Source organism: Triturus cristatus, chromosome 1_2, assembly GCF_964204655.1.
Source record: "Triturus cristatus chromosome 1_2, aTriCri1.1, whole genome shotgun sequence".
NCBI lineage: Eukaryota > Metazoa > Chordata > Amphibia > Caudata > Salamandridae > Triturus > Triturus cristatus.
Genome location: NC_140580.1, coordinates 27,551,242 through 27,568,246, shown reverse-complemented (window position 1 = coordinate 27,568,246; position 17,005 = coordinate 27,551,242). Strand labels below are relative to the sequence as shown.

Here is a 17,005-nt window from a genome sequence, read left to right as displayed (position 1 = left end):
CACAGGATATTGAGCAAACCCTGGGACTAGAACCTGGGTCCTCGGTTCCAATTAAGCAGCTCTATGCATTAGGCCACATCTTGTATCATAGACACTTGAATTCATCTGGTGGCAGACTGTAAATGCATAGACAGTGGTGTAAAAAAAGGCCAGAAGAGACTGTACACAACACGGCAGAAGCGAAAGCTGGTAAGAAGCAAGCTGTACACATCAAAGCACCTGTCTGAATGGAGACAAGCCACAGTAGTGTAAAGGGGGGTTAAAAAAATGTAGACTGCATAGAACGGGATAGCAGTGTAGACACACAAGTAGGCTGAACACCAGAAGATTAGTGTAAAGAGAGAGGAGGGCATACTGCACATAGCACCCAGGGTCAGTAGGGACCAGTGGTCTGAAGGGCCCATTTTCGTTCTCACACTGGGGCATATGGCATACTGTCAAGGCCTCTGGCAGCAGGAGAACAGTGTAAATTAACACAAGCAAACTCTGCACCACTGTAAAGTAAGACAGTGGGCATAAGGACATAAATGTACAGTAAAAAACATAGACGATCAGACTGTTCACAATAAAATGAAGAGGCATGAAAAACTGTTCATAAGCGGGACCTGTCACGGTGAGACACGGAAGGCTTGTACATACCGAGACAGGAGCGTTGTTTTCATTCCGGGTGCTGTGTCTCTATTTCCTTTACTAGACGCTCAGGTGAAGTCCAGTGCATCTTTCCTGTACCCCAGGGCCCTCTGTCTTGTTTTCAGAAGCCCGAGGGGTCACAGCAACTCGGACTTGCTGTTGTTGCACATCACATTCCCTTGTAGAGCGTGGACTCTGGGCCCAGCAGCAGCGCTGGCTGCAAGTGCAGCAGCAGAAGGATTCATCGTTACCCTCATACCTCTTAGCCTAGTACAGCCATCCATAACCACATCAGCGCAATTGTCCATCTTTTATTTTCTCGATGCTGTGGAAATGAAAGATGGAGAATGGCATTCATTTTGGTCAGAGGCGAATGGCGCCCCCTGACCGTATCACCCGGTGCAGTGGCACTGGTTGCACCACCCTAAAGCCGACCCTGGCTGAGAGGAATATCCAGGTAACAGCCCCCCCTTTTGCTTCCATGTTCCATACTTCCAAACATGGGGTGCCCCAGGGCTCAGCTTTGAGCCCTACACTTTTCAATCTTTATGTCCAACCATTAGCAGCGGTGGCCAAGACCAGTGGACTCACAGCGGTATCATATGCAGATGATGCACAGCTGGTAATTGCACTCTCTGACGACTCCGTACGGGACGCTTGTAAGTTTCGGAGCGACCTTGAGGCTGTCGCTGAGTGGATGACTGCCAACTGTCTCCAGTTCAATGCAAGCAAGTCGGAGGTCTTGCTGGTAGGGAGAGATCCTGAGCTGTGGAGTGAACGCTGGTGACCGGCCACCTTGGGCTGTGAACCCACCCCTAAACAGGTGGTAAAAAAATCTAGGTGTCTGGGTGGACTCTGCCCTTACTTTTCAGACTCAAACCAAGAAAGTGGCAGGGACCTGCTTTGGCATATTGCGTGGGCTTAAACTGCTGCTGGGGTTTTTCGACCCACCCATTAGGCAGGTTATCGTGCAGGCTTCCATCCTGTCGCAATTGGACTGTGCTAGCTCACTCTATTTATGGACAAACAAGACTGAAATCCAGAGACTGCAGACGGTTCATAACGCTGCTGCCAGAACTCTTCTTGGCCTGCCTAGAACATGTTCTACGACAAGCGCAATTTGTCAGCCACACTGGCTGCCTGTGGCCAACCGCATAGAGTTTAAGTCCCTCTGCATTACTTTTAAAACTTTAAAGCTCTCTTCGTCAGGCTTCCTGGCTAACCTGCTTGTACCTTATATTCCTGCCCGCCAACTCCGGTCGATGTGGCAGCATCTGGGGGTTGTTCCTCGGGTGAGGAGGGTGCATGCCAGCAGACGCACCTTTTGTACTTTGGCAGCCAAACTTTGGAACGCGCCACCTCTGCATATTCGCGGCATGGATAACAATCTGTCATTTTGTAAGGCAATCAAAATGTACCTCTTTCCTCTGCTCTAGGCTTTCCCTCCTGCAGCTTTGCAGTTTTCTGTTATTAGCGCGGGGACGCCCCTTTGGTGGGGCAGCTGTGCGCTTTAGAAAATGAAATGGTATAACATAACAGAGTGATGCTTGTGCCTGTTCTCCACCCGGCTGTGCAACACAGCTGAGCCGGAGAAAATAAGCGTGCATGTCAGTTTGGCCATCTTAAGACAGCCGGCCAAACCAACGTGCACTTACAGTGCCCACCACTAGGCCTGGGCGGTGAGCTCCGTTCGCGGAGCTTACGAAGTATTTTGCACTCCGTGCTCCGCAGAGCCCTGAAAAACTCCACTCTGCGGAGTGGAGTTTTTTTCTCGCTTGCACTCGCCAACGGTAAGTTGGTGAGCACTAGCGAGGAAAATCCAACGCGTGACCGCTTCCCAGCAAGATTTCTCAATGCGGGCGGTCTCGGATGGTTGCTACCCCTCGCATTGAGAAACCTTCTGTTCGAGTTGAGGAAGCTGCCGCTCAAGTAGAACTTCTACTTGAGCGGCTGAAAGAAGCATCACCGCCTTGTGCTGCGCATGATGCCAATTGCGCTGATTTTACACCACAGGACAAGCATCCGCCACTAAAAGTCTGCGTGAAAGGCACTAGGTAACACACTCCGCGGCTAGCGGAACTCCACATAGCTTGGCAGAGGTCCCTGAACTCCACTCAGTCCCACCCACCACTCCTCCTCCCTGCCATGCACTGGCCACGCCCCACACTAGACACCATTTGCTACAGCTCAGTCAGACAGTGATGAATAAAATGATAATAATATTGATTTATTATCATTTTATTTATCATCTGCTGGCTCTGAGCAGTGAGGCCTTTACGGAGGAGCCGCGCCTGAAAGGCCCTAAGAAGAAATGTCCTCACCTGAGCAATAGAAACTGCAACCCCACCCATCACAATTTTCTTCTCCCAAACCTGCAGTGCTCAGGAAGAACAAGTAATCAGCAGCCCCTGTCCAACATGACCTTTTTGAATTTCATAGGGTAGCCCTGTCTCCATTCCTTCCCAGCTTACCGTGTGGTAAACCATAGGAAAGGTGGCAAATGTTACATTTACACTTGTGTTTTAGATTTGTTCTGCTCTCCCTCACCGATTGGCTATGGTCACTCACTATGAATTTTAAAAATAAATTTGCTCGATATCAGTCCTCACCCTAAAGCCTTAGAGCTGTGTCATATTTTTGAAGTTCAGCTAACTGTTTCACAACTTTATAACTTCAACCATGCCTAAGTTACATGAGCACTAAAGGCCACAGTCGAAAGTAAGTAGTTTAAAAGCCTGTGCTAGGTACGGGCAATACATTGATGCTGAAGAGGTGAAGTGTTTGTGTCAAATCCTGAAAAGAAAAGTCTACTTACAGCGAAAAAGGAAGGTATGTTCACTTTATACCTGCACTTTAATGACAGTAGATCACTTCTGAAATATCATTGGAAGATGTAGCGACCTCCACAGCCTGGGAGCATGGAAATGAAACATGCCACACACGGAGCTCTGCAACAGACGTCTTTACTCTTCAACATACAATCACACAACTCGACCCATTGTATCATGATTTTAATAACCACGCTTTAACACCTCCCAGCAGCTTGAGTAATTTATGTTTAAAGTTCACCAGAACCGCGAGGGACCCAACGCTCATGGTCTATGAGACATGACATCTCCCATTTGTAAAATAAACAATACAAACAACATTAACAGCAGAATTCCTCAATGAGTCATCAAGGCGCTCACTGGTCTGCCAGATCAGGCGGTGTGAGCCTGGTAGTTGAGGGTTACATTGGTCATTCACCAATAAATTCAGATGCTTATTCTGGACTTGCAGGCAGGGTTGGCTTGCTCATGAATTCAGGAGCAGATGACCATCGAGGCAATTGTCTAAAGTATGACATGTCCCGTGTTATAGACTTTCCGTGACAATGAGCGGTCCCCCTATGTCCCTCGGTATTTACAACTTTCAGAGGATCAACTGCAAATGGAGTGTCCAATTTCTGCTTCTGTTTCTGTTTGACCAGTGCCCAATCTCCTTTATTGACCGTTTCCTAGGTGGGTTAGCACTGATCAGAATAGGTTTTAATTTTGCACTTTCTAGAAGTGTCTGTGGCACAAACCTTATCAGTGTTTATTGATCGGTCCAATGTCCATTGTTGTAGCTTAGTTCTGATTGCTCTCCCAAATAGCAAGGTGGCAGGAATCTTACCAGTGGTGGAGTGTGGAGTTGATCAATAGGAACAAAGGGCTTGACACATGGCTTGTTGTAGATCGATTCCTTCCATCGATGTTCACTGAATCACTCTCTTGAGGGTGCCTATGAATTGTTCAATAACACTGTTGGCCCGAGGCCAGAGAAGTGTACTCCTTTGATGCTTGAATTTGAGTCGAACAAGAGACTCCTTAAACTCTTCGGTATTGAAAGGCAGACTGTTGTCAGATTTGATAACAGCGGGGATGCCCCACGTTGCAAAGATGTCATCCAGTCACTCAATCACTTTGTCATGGGTTGTCGATGATAAGTCTTCCACCAAAGGAAAACATGACATTTTCTAGAGGCCCAAAGAAATCAACAGCCACTCTCTCCCAGGTATGCGCAGGAAGGTTAGACATTGTCAATGGATGCTTCGTTACTTTGGGAAGTAAGCAGTTACACAGCTGGTGTTCTTTCAGCTCTTTCTCAACTCGTTCATCGAGGTGAGGGAACACACTCAATCTCTTAGTGCTCTTCTGATAGCTGCAATGCCACAATGTTCTTCATGGGCCAGCTCAATTACTTGCTGTCTCAGGCTCTCAGGGATGACAATTCTTAAACCACTCAATGCAATACCCTCTCAAATGACAGATAGTTCATCCTGCACATTTTTTAGTTTTTGAAATTAAATATCATCAACAAAGGGTTGAATGCTTTTCTTCTGTGCTTGAGTTGAAATGAAGTCTTTGAGTATATTCATGTTCTCATCTGTATTAGTAGCAGCAATAATCTATTCAATGGATAGGGCTGCTGGCATGCTGGCCCTCACAACGAAGTTGACATACTCTTCAGCCGCTTTGGATATCAAACTGTGGCGATGTAGCGCACTCGTGAAAAGAAGTTGGCGGTTCTGATCCTTTATCGGTTTGTGCACAATTTCATAGTTATACTCCTGCAGTCGCAACCCCCACCTCTCAATGCAAGGTGGCAAAAGATAGAAAGCAACTCCTGGTGGTCCGTGATAATGATGAAACATTTTCCATGTAGAAACGCAAGAAATGTTTGCAGGGCCACATAACAGCCAGGCTCTTCTTTTCTGTTACGAGAATAGGCATGTTCAGTTTCAAACAAGCATTGACTGGCATAAGGCACAATGTGTCTCTGAGCATTTGGATGACCATTGTGTTGAGCCCCCAGCCCCACTGGGGTTGATCTCAGTATGCACTGTGGCATCAAAATAGGCCATTTCCGTTTCATTTTCATTCACATGCTTTATACTTTTGAAACTTTGGTCACATTCAGTAGACCACTGGAATCGAACATTTCGATTTGTCAAGTCTCTCAGCAGTGGTGGCAACCGCAAAGTAAAGTGGGGGCCAGAGAAGGGGACAGGAGATTAGGTGAATAATATTTTTTTTTAAACTTACCTGTCCTGCTTCTTACCCTAAAGCTGCTGGCTGCCTTGGTGCTTCTCTCCTCCCGGCAGTCACTGGGGCATAGGCTCCCCACTCAATCTAGATGCTGCTCTTATGCGATACCAAGCATGAGAGCAGCGTGGGGATTGGCCTGAGCGGGCTGGTCTGATCTTGCGCAGGCACAGAGAGCCTGCAGCTTTTCTCCAACCTGGCTGTCAAAACAGCTGGGTTGGAGAAACCTAAGTGTGCATGTCTAATTGCCTGTCCTAAAATGGCCGACCAAACCAACATGCGCAATTTACAGTGCCCATCACTCCTCCTCCCTGCCACATCCGGACCCGCCCCACCCAAGACTCCATGGCTCAGTGGATTTTTTTTTATAAGATTGTCTTATTGTAGTTTTATTTTTTGCTCACTGACTCTGACCAGTGGGGCAGCACGCCTTCGCCATTAGGGAGGAGCCGTCCCTGACACTCACTGTCTTGAAGTAACGAATGTACCTTGATCAGTAACTGGCCATGCCTAAGAAGGATCGCAGCATGGTTACTTCTTGTGGGGGACAAGTAGATGACAGTGCTTCCACCTTTTTTGGGTCAGGAGCCATTCCCCCATCAGAGAATATGGTCCCAAAGAATGTGAGTTTGGTCTTGTGAAACTCACACTTTGCTGCTTTCAGAGTGAGACCTTATGGATCTGTCCACAGCTTTTGATTCCATCAACAGGACTAAGCTTTGGTTGAAGCCATTGGATATGGGTGTTGAGGACTCCATTGTAAACTTCCTGCATATTCTACATGAGAACTTATCAGCCGCAGTGTGGTATGGTCCTGCGAGTGAAACATCTGATACCTTTTCACTGGCTCGAGGATTGCACCAAGAGTGCATTTTTGGTGCCCCTCCTGTTTATTTTATAGTTTAATAACCTATGTCCCTATCTGATTGGAGTTACAGATGACGTGCCAAACATTGCGAACACCCCAGTACTGATGCTACTTTACGCCGATGACACCATTTTGCTGGCTAGGACTCCGACAGCCCTATGTAGCTTAGTCAAATCATTTGTTTGATATATGGGCACACTTTCTTTGCCTACAAGTTTTGGGAAGTCTCACATAATGGTGTGTGACCCAGGGAAGAGAACTATGGCATCTATGACAGTTAGGGGTCAGTCCCTGAGTTGTGTGGATAACTTTTTTTATCTCCTGGTCAATTATAGATTGGAAGGGGTGTGGCATCCCCAGATTAATACCTCATGTATGACACTCAGTAGGGCAGCTGGTGCCATTCTGAGTAACTTACCAGCCAGCTTTAGGGGATCAGTTCTTACCCTCTTAAGAATTTATAATTAACAGTGTATTCCAGCGGCTCTGTATGAAGCAGGGATTTGGGAATACCATAATACATATACTGTCCAAAGCGAAGAAATTCGTATCTGTAGAATTCTTCTCGTTCTCCCTCCATTTAGCTCCCATTATAGTATACCCTCAGAGCTGAGCCTAGGTTATGTTTCTGACATGATTAGGTTGGCCCCATTACAGTCATGGGTTGTTGTTTGGGCCAACGCTGAGACTGGTTTTAATAGGGAGGTTATTCTAGATTGCCTTAAGCTTGATAGGGGCATTTTTATTTCCCTGGTTTAACTATGTATATAAGACTCTCAATGAAATAGGTCTGTCGGATTAATTTTCCACACAGCATAGTTAGTTCGGATAAACTTTTTATTAAAGGCAAATTCTAAGATTTCTGCCAGAACCAATTATGGGATCAAGAATTGCATAAATGTTCAGTGAAGGACTGCATTGTGACCTTAGCATTGCCAAAGCCAGCATTCTATCTTGCCCTGGAACTGAACAGTTGGGAAAGATCTCTTCTGTTTTGTTTCAGGGCAGGTACTGTGTGGAGATTGTTGTATTTTCTAAGAGATGCTTATCACTGGGAAACCAGAATAGCTGCCTGTGCTTGCAACAGGGTCTCTGCACAATCTGTACTTTCAGTTTTTTTGTAAAAACTATTGACTATATTTTATCCTCTTTCTCAAACCAATTTTAAAACGTTCAGGTTTTAAGAAGTGTTATGAACTCTTATTGTACTTGCAGCAACTCTGTAGCTTGGATGTTAGCTTCAGGGTTTGCTCCTTTTTTAATCAGTGGTTATGGGTAGAAAATCTATGGAAGGCCTATAAAATCACTTTATTGATGATGTATACTTGTATGTATTAATAGTTAGTTTGCGTGGGCTGAGATTAGCTGACTTAGTGACTCATTTGTGCTCTTGATGCTTAATGTGTTTATGATGAGATGAATTTTAATCGACTACAGCTTTAACATTTTGCTGTATATTTAACTTGTGTTTTTAGAATATTTGATGCATTGTTTTTATCTTTTATGGTTGATGAAATCAAATAAAGATGTTTTTATCAATTGATTGATGGAGTGAGACCTGCATCAGCAAGTAACTGACACACTTGTGTAAGAACCTTGTCATGCTCCTTTCATGTTGTCCCAAACAACAACAAAAGAGTGTGCCTTATCTTAATGAAGAGCATTACAACAAACAAATGATGGACGGAATGCTGACAATGCAGACATTCTCCCCCAGTCAAGAGATCTGGGTTAAATCCATCGTTCTTTTGCCCACTACGCCACCCCAGTTCAGACATGGCCATATGCAAATCAGTCTTGACCCTGTGCCTCATGGGAACAGTCCAGCCCGAACTGCCAAGCCATGTCTTCCCTGGACCGGAATCAAGCATCCTAGGACCGGTTTCTGGCTATCAGCCGTCATCAGCCAGGATAGCTTGACTCCAGTGGCGTAGTGAGCACGGGACCCACGTCTGGGCATACCCATCCCACTTAGGGCGAAAAGCGTTACAACAAACAAATGATGGACGGAATGCTGACAATGCAGACATTCTCCCCCAGTCAAGAGATCTGGGTTAAATCCATCGTTCTTTTGCCCACTACGCCACCCCAGTTCAGACATGGCCATATGCAAATCAGTCTTGACCCTGTGCCTCATGGGAACAGTCCAGCCCGAACTGCCAAGCCATGTCTTCCCTGGACCGGAATCAAGCATCCTAGGACCGGTTTCTGGCTATCAGCCGTCATCAGCCAGGATAGCTTGACTCCAGTGGCGTAGTGAGCACGGGACCCACGTCTGGGCATACCCATCCCACTTAGGGCGAAAAGCGTTACAACAAACAAATGATGGACGGAATACTGACAATGCAGACATTCTCCCCCAGTCAAGAGATCTGGGTTAAATCCATCGTTCTTTTGCCCACTACGCCACCCCAGTTCAGACATGGCCATATGCAAATCAGTCTTGACCCTGTGCCTCATGGGAACAGTCCAGCCCGAACTGCCAAGCCATGTCTTCCCTGGACCGGAATCAAGCATCCTAGGACCGGTTTCTGGCTATCAGCCGTCATCAGCCAGGATAGCTTGACTCCAGTGGCGTAGTGAGCACGGGACCCACGTCTGGGCATACCCATCCCACTTAGGGCGAAAAGCGTTACAACAAACAAATGATGGACGGAATGCTGACAATGCAGACATTCTCCCCCAGTCAAGAGATCTGGGTTAAATCCATCGTTCTTTTGCCCACTACGCCACCCCAGTTCAGACATGGCCATATGCAAATCAGTCTTGACCCTGTGCCTCATGGGAACAGTCCAGCCCGAACTGCCAAGCCATGTCTTCCCTGGACCGGAATCAAGCATCCTAGGACCGGTTTCTGGCTATCAGCCGTCATCAGCCAGGATAGCTTGACTCCAGTGGCGTAGTGAGCACGGGACCCACGTCTGGGCATACCCATCCCACTTAGGGCGAAAAGCGTTACAACAAACAAATGATGGACGGAATGCTGACAATGCAGACATTCTCCCCCAGTCAAGAGATCTGGGTTAAATCCATCGTTCTTTTGCCCACTACGCCACCCCAGTTCAGACATGGCCATATGCAAATCAGTCTTGACCCTGTGCCTCATGGGAACAGTCCAGCCCGAACTGCCAAGCCATGTCTTCCCTGGACCGGAATCAAGCATCCTAGGACCGGTTTCTGGCTATCAGCCGTCATCAGCCAGGATAGCTTGACTCCAGTGGCGTAGTGAGCACGGGACCCACGTCTGGGCATACCCATCCCACTTAGGGCGAAAAGCGTTACAACAAACAAATGATGGACGGAATGCTGACAATGCAGACATTCTCCCCCAGTCAAGAGATCTGGGTTAAATCCATCGTTCTTTTGCCCACTACGCCACCCCAGTTCAGACATGGCCATATGCAAATCAGTCTTGACCCTGTGCCTCATGGGAACAGTCCAGCCCGAACTGCCAAGCCATGTCTTCCCTGGACCGGAATCAAGCATCCTAGGACCGGTTTCTGGCTATCAGCCGTCATCAGCCAGGATAGCTTGACTCCAGTGGCGTAGTGAGCACGGGACCCACGTCTGGGCATACCCATCCCACTTAGGGCGAAAAGCGTTACAACAAACAAATGATGGACGGAATGCTGACAATGCAGACATTCTCCCCCAGTCAAGAGATCTGGGTTAAATCCATCGTTCTTTTGCCCACTACGCCACCCCAGTTCAGACATGGCCATATGCAAATCAGTCTTGACCCTGTGCCTCATGGGAACAGTCCAGCCCGAACTGCCAAGCCATGTCTTCCCTGGACCGGAATCAAGCATCCTAGGAACGGTTTCTGGCTATCAGCCGTCATCAGCCAGGATAGCTTGACTCCAGTGGCGTAGTGAGCACGGGACCCACGTCTGGGCATACCCATCCCACTTAGGGCGAAAAGCGTTACAACAAACAAATGATGGACGGAATGCTGACAATGCAGACATTCTCCCCCAGTCAAGAGATCTGGGTTAAATCCATCGTTCTTTTGCCCACTACGCCACCCCAGTTCAGACATGGCCATATGCAAATCAGTCTTGACCCTGTGCCTCATGGGAACAGTCCAGCCCGAACTGCCAAGCCATGTCTTCCCTGGACCGGAATCAAGCATCCTAGGACCGGTTTCTGGCTATCAGCCGTCATCAGCCAGGATAGCTTGACTCCAGTGGCGTAGTGAGCACGGGACCCACGTCTGGGCATACCCATCCCACTTAGGGCGAAAAGCGTTACAACAAACAAATGATGGACGGAATGCTGACAATGCAGACATTCTCCCCCAGTCAAGAGATCTGGGTTAAATCCATCGTTCTTTTGCCCACTACGCCACCCCAGTTCAGACATGACCATATGCAAATCAGTCTTGACCCTGTGCCTCATGGGAACAGTCCAGCCCGAACTGCTATCTTAATGAAGAGCAAGCATGAAGAAACAAACTGGATTCCTTGAAAAGCATAAAGAATCACACTGGATTCTTTAAAAAGCCCTCACTCTCCAACCTAGTTGGTGACATGCTTCATCATCGGGCCCCACCAGGAAGACCGAATGTCTACCTGGTGTGCTTCAATGCCAGGAATACTGCGGAGCGGGTTTTGTTTGTGTGATTGGTGAAAGTGCTAAGTGTAGTAGATTAAAACTGTCTAGATTGTGTCCAAAAAAATGCTTTTTTATTAGGTGGCCAATCTGACATAAACACAGAACGAGGGATGTGTGTGCTGGGTAAAGTGATCAGCTACATCCCACTGTGCATGCTCAACATGTTTCTGCCTATATGGTGTTAATAGCCAGGCATTCTTCAGGACCAAAGTGTGAACCTCGGCAGTATGGGTGCGCTAAGGCCCACCCTAACTAGAGGTCAAAGTGTGAAAAGGGCAAATATTGGTTCAGTGATTCACTGTTACCCGTGAAGTCCTCCTATTTGGAAGAACCAAAAATAAATATGCGGCATAACAACTAATCACACCATGGGTCTCGGGAGGGTGGTGGTGGCAAGTAGGCACACCGCTGTCACTGCCAGGCACCCACTAGGAACCTGCTGCAACCCTTCTTAGCCAGACCCCGTCGATGATGGGGTTGCCAAATACTTGTATGTCATCACTGTAATTAAAAACTTGTTTAACCGGTTAAATCACTCGTGCTGTAACATCCTGAAATATCACAGGCCGAGGAAACTCCAAAACTCAGTCTTTTGTATCTGAATGACCCAACATGAGTCGAAAAAGTACCAATGTGCCATCTGGGCGACCGTGATGGAGAACAGCTCCTAGCACCTGCAATGTTTGCAAACACAACCCGTGTGTTTGTGCTTGGGTCTCCATGTGTGATCGAAAATCGTAAAACTTCACTTGTTTATGTCGGTAAGTAAATTTCTGCTTTTGCATCTAGTTGCCTTTAGTGTTTGCTTTGCATGAATGATGGCTCGGTTTTATGGTGCAGCACAATTTCTCTTCTTTCAGCCTTAGCAGCAGATTCTGTCAGGCTTTTCGAATGTGCTCCTTGTCTGGCCTTCAACTTTTTTTTGGGTTATGTACGGGTCGGAGCAGGGCTTTAATTTCACATATGCCAACCTTCGATTGCTTTGCATCAACCCGGGGCTCATGTGGCATGCACAAGCAGTTTGTTATACTGATGAAAACTCTCAGGGAGGGAATCCTTGTTTCTTCGCGGCACGTATCCCCTACATGGCGCCAGTTGTAGCATCCTCCTAAGCCCTGGAGTATGCAAATTAAACATGCCACACACGGAGCTCTGCAACATACATTGTTATTCTTAAACATATGATCACACTACTCTATGAATTGTGTCATGACTTTAATAACCACACCTTAACACCTCCCAGCAGCTTGCGTAATACCTGTTTAAAATCTGACCAGAACTGCGAGGGTCCTAGCGCTCATGATCTTAAAGACACTGCAGAAGGGAACCCCCCTGGTTGCCTCCCCTTGCCCCGCCCACTCATAGATGTAGACATAAAATAGGTGAGCCAGTGCATCAGTGCATCATAACAGCAGAGATAGTACACAGGTTGTGAACACCGAAAATAAGTAAGCAAATCGTGGACTATAGACACTGGGACATGTTTGACAGCAAAAATAGAGTTCTGAGGCACAACACCCCATCACTCCCTACCTGGCACCCTTGCCCCTCCTCCTCTCCTCATCTACGGTACCCCATCCTACAAAAGATGCCACTAAGGCTAAGGGACCCCTGGGAGGATCGCAAAACGCTCATCATCCTGTGACTTTTTTTGTGTAGTGCTCCCTATGTTCTAATAGGCCATGTTGCTTAATGTCCATTCGCACAGGATTGCAGATCAGTCTGCCTAATGAATGTTAGACATGTCAATATGTATGGCCTCCTGTGATTGGCTATGAGCACACGGATGGTAACAGCAAAGAACAGAAAACCGACTTTCTTGCATTCAAAGGAAACTTTTTTAATTCCTTTAAGGAACAGGCACTGCTTTAAAAAAAAATCTTGTTTGTGAAGACATCGTGGTTAGTATGTATTAGTCTCTTGGACTACTGCCTCCCCCCCCCCCCCCCCTCCCTTGAGGCAAACCAACACAATAACCAAAGGAGATTATCTCCAACAGGTCAGTGTCCCCATTGCTAATCAGTTACCACATCCTTTGAGGTGTTGATCGCTGTTCAGTGGCTTCTGATTGCAATTTTGATTGCAAACCACTCCTACATTTCAAATCACAATTAGGAGGAGACACCCCTTTCTTGCCCCCTCCTATTTGCAATTCTGAATCAGTTTCAAAACTATCTTTGCAATTTGGAAATGCGATTCTAAATCACAAAAGAGGTTTAGCACTTTCTAAAAAAGTATTTGTTATTTGCAAACCCTATGATTTTGCAAATCCCATTGTTTACGACATCAAAATGGGTTAGTATTTTGAGTCAGTCCAAAACTAATTAAAATGAACAGTGAGTGAACATATCTATTCTTTAGAAGCATATTTTGCAGAATACGGTTTGTAGCAAAACAATACCTGAAAATTTTGAGGAGTAAAATATCTTTTATTTTTCAACAGTATTGTCCTGCGAATAATTGTCACCACATTTGTGAGGGTCATTGTGTCAAGAAATAATATCTTGTCTTTTCGGGGTGATATATAAAAAGTATTTGGTACTATTTGGTTTGTTCCAGTTCTTCTGACTCAGAGTTTACAGGTTCTCTTCAAAAGGTGCCACAGAATGTCATTTAAACTCTGGGTATTTGTTCCCAGTCGGTATACCCATACCTGGTTTTTGTCTAATAACACGTGGGGCGACTGTTGTGCTATTCCCAACTTTGTAACTTATTTTTGGGCTCATCCTTGTGACCCTGCTATAAGTAGTCTAACATAATTTTCTAGCCACCATTTGCAGCTCTTGTTACACCCATGGTCAAACCTGGTTAACTTAACAAGCATTTGCAATGCAATAGGTCTCGCATTTGCGAGAGTTTGAGCTGTTGGCAATGTAAATGACGATGCCTTTTATTTACATGTTGGTTTTTAAAACATAAATGAAAGGAATTGCCATTTACAATGTCAATATCTTAAACTCTCGCAAATGCGAGACCTATTGCATTGCAAATGCTTGTTTAGAAAGGTGATATGGTGCTGGCTGAGCTCGTAAGTGTACGAATGCTCTGATCTCAGATTGATTATTTATGTATTGTTTATTCATTTTGCAGTTTTAGCGCGAACACAACCCAAAGGTTTGAGCGCTTTACATGAGCATCAGGCACATTACAGAAGTACACACGGATTTGTGTGTGTGTGGGGGGGTAGGCATGGGGGAGAATAAGTGATTTGCCCAGAATCACAGGATGTTGAGCCGAGTCTGCAAAGTCGGCAGCTCTGGCCTCTTGAGGCGTGGAGCACTTTCACTGTAAACATGTCGCCATTCCAACAGTGACACGCACCTCGGCATCGTCTTACACCTTTCTGGACACATATGATAAAAGAAAATGCAGTTAAACCGAATTAAACACCCTTAGTATAACCTGGACGGCCATTTGTGTTCTCGACCTGGGGCACGCTATTATCTTGGAAAAAAAAGCTTGAGTTCCGGTTCTGCTGCAATAACTGCCAAAGCCGACCGCTCCCTCTAGTACATTAAAATACCACCACTACGGCCAATCTGTCTGAAGCATTCCACGTTTAATCTGGATGCACGCGTGCACAGAAAAGTTAAGAGCAGAGGCACGGCCGTCCACTTCACTGAAAGATCATTCCTTGATAACTCCGGCGCACCCGCTTGTAACATAACACGTCTCCGCCGAACAATTTAAAAGCAGAGAGCGGTCTATGTCCGTTCTCCATGCAGGGAAATATAAACACCAGCTAATGAAAACGAAAGACAAGTGGTGTAAAAAAATCTATCTCTGGTGTTTCAAAATAAACAATTTAGGAAGCTATAATTAAACCCCTTGAAAGGAGAATAAAACAAGAGGCGACGCTAGGACCGAAAGGCTCTGCACATGCTCACATCGCACAAGCGCTTGCCATGACGTACTTGCTCGGCTTCTGCCAAAAGGTTTCTTGTCTTTATGGGGCCTTGTGTTTGGCCCCATAAAGATAAGAAACCTTTTGCGACCAACACAAAGCAAGCGAGTCCGTCCAAATGGGACGGCTCGAAAAGCCAAGCAAAAACGTCATCGACACCTCTGTTCCAATGGCTGGCCACCGTTTAGCATAAACGGTGACGCCAGCCAATGGAACAGAGGGGCGGGGCTTAAAGCCCCTTACAGAAAATCCCCTGTTAACACTAAATCTCGTCAGCGAGACTGCACATGAGCGCAGCCTACGCCAGGCGAGACCTAAAAAGTTAACCAGGCTTGGCACAGTGGTGTTTCCCACTGAATGTGTTTATTTCTGATTATGCATGGTCCCATTGTGCTTCTAAAGGTTTTCTTTCAGTCCAATTTCAACACAACCTTTGATGTAAGAAATTGTTATTATACATTTTTGTAACATGAATGATTGCTTTATTTTGTTTTGTGGTGTTGCATGACAACCTAAACGTTAGTTACCATCAAACGTTAAAGACATGGATTTTCCTTGAGCCCTAGCTATCCACCGTTGAAAGATGTCTGAACAGAACCCACCCTTGAGGGAAGGGAGAGGGAGAGAGACACCAGAGCTCTTGCTGGTGTCAGGTCAGAGATGGGGGAACCTGGCCTGTAGCCTGGGTCAGCCTTCTGATAGGTTAAGCCTCTGTTGCGCATGTAGAATACTGCTAGGTGGAACCAGTTTCCACACTGGCAACGATAAGGAGAGGATCTGTGTGGGTGAGAGAAAACAAATGTATAACAAAGTCATCCCAGGCATGCAATATTACTGCTTGTACTCCAGACCCCCAAGCAAGCACGGTTTCACAAATCCTGAAGGGATGTTACGGTTGTGAGAGCGGACTTAAACCTGGATCCCGGCGATGTCCTCCTGGGCACACAGGCATCAGAGTCCAGGTAACAGCAGCTTGTCGAGACCAGCAATCACAGACAAGATCCAGCAAAGAGGTAAGGGAACACAAGCAATCAAGAAGGGAAAGTTCAGCTAACATGGGTAAATGAACTATCGAAGCAGGAAGCCAATGCACCTGCAAAGCATTGCCAGGCAATCAGGTCCTAAAGCACAGATGTTTTAAACTCCTCTACTCCAATTACCCTGCAAGTGCCTGGTATCCCAGAAGTCCCTTCTCCGTGGTGGTCAGCAATCTAGCTTCTACCTTTCTGGCAACTCATTCTCCAAAGCCTCCACTCTCGCAAAGGGCCTTAAAAGCTGAATCTCGCCTCTTCTACTGCTGACTAGCTAACAGTTTGCATGATTGCCTGTATTTAATAAAAAAGAAGTAAGCGGAATCTATCTTACTATTCATTACAAATGACAATAATGCACAAGTAATGGACCAATTAGACCATATTTAATATTTGTGGCATTATCTTGTGTCTGTGAGCTCATAGATTTAAATAGACTAAATAGTTAATATATTTAGGCTTTGTTTTTCCATGTTTCGGGTGCCAGTGCAAAAACTGTACATCTGTGGCGGGCCAGGCAGGTAAGCACGGTGGGGGTGAGGGGTGTCAGTGACAAACAACGAAATAGTGAAAATAAAATAAATAAATAAAACCACTTACCTGGCACTCGCCACATGCAACGTAAGTGGTTTTATTTATTTATTTATTTTCAATATTCCGTCATTTGTCACTTCCACCCCCACCCTGCTGCACCACGCTTACCTGCATGGATCACCACTACTGTACATGTTGCTGACATTTCTTCAAGGTGCCTGTGTAGTACTGATGCAGTGATGTATTTACCTGTTGGTTTTATTGATCAAATATATTGCCAGTGACCAATTCTTTCTGAGTTTCCTAAAAAACATAACATGGACAAACATTGCTCAGCTATTTCAGTGAGATGATGATC

At 46.1% G+C, this 17,005-nt stretch overlaps 1 protein-coding gene across 4 annotated transcripts in view; it reads left to right on the top strand.

Moving 5' to 3' along the window:
• The window catches only part of PPFIA4 (PPFI scaffold protein A4), a 3,163,248-nt gene that overhangs the window by 2,679,586 nt on the left and 466,657 nt on the right, over positions 1-17,005 (top strand). The gene's annotated exons all lie outside the window — the stretch shown is intronic.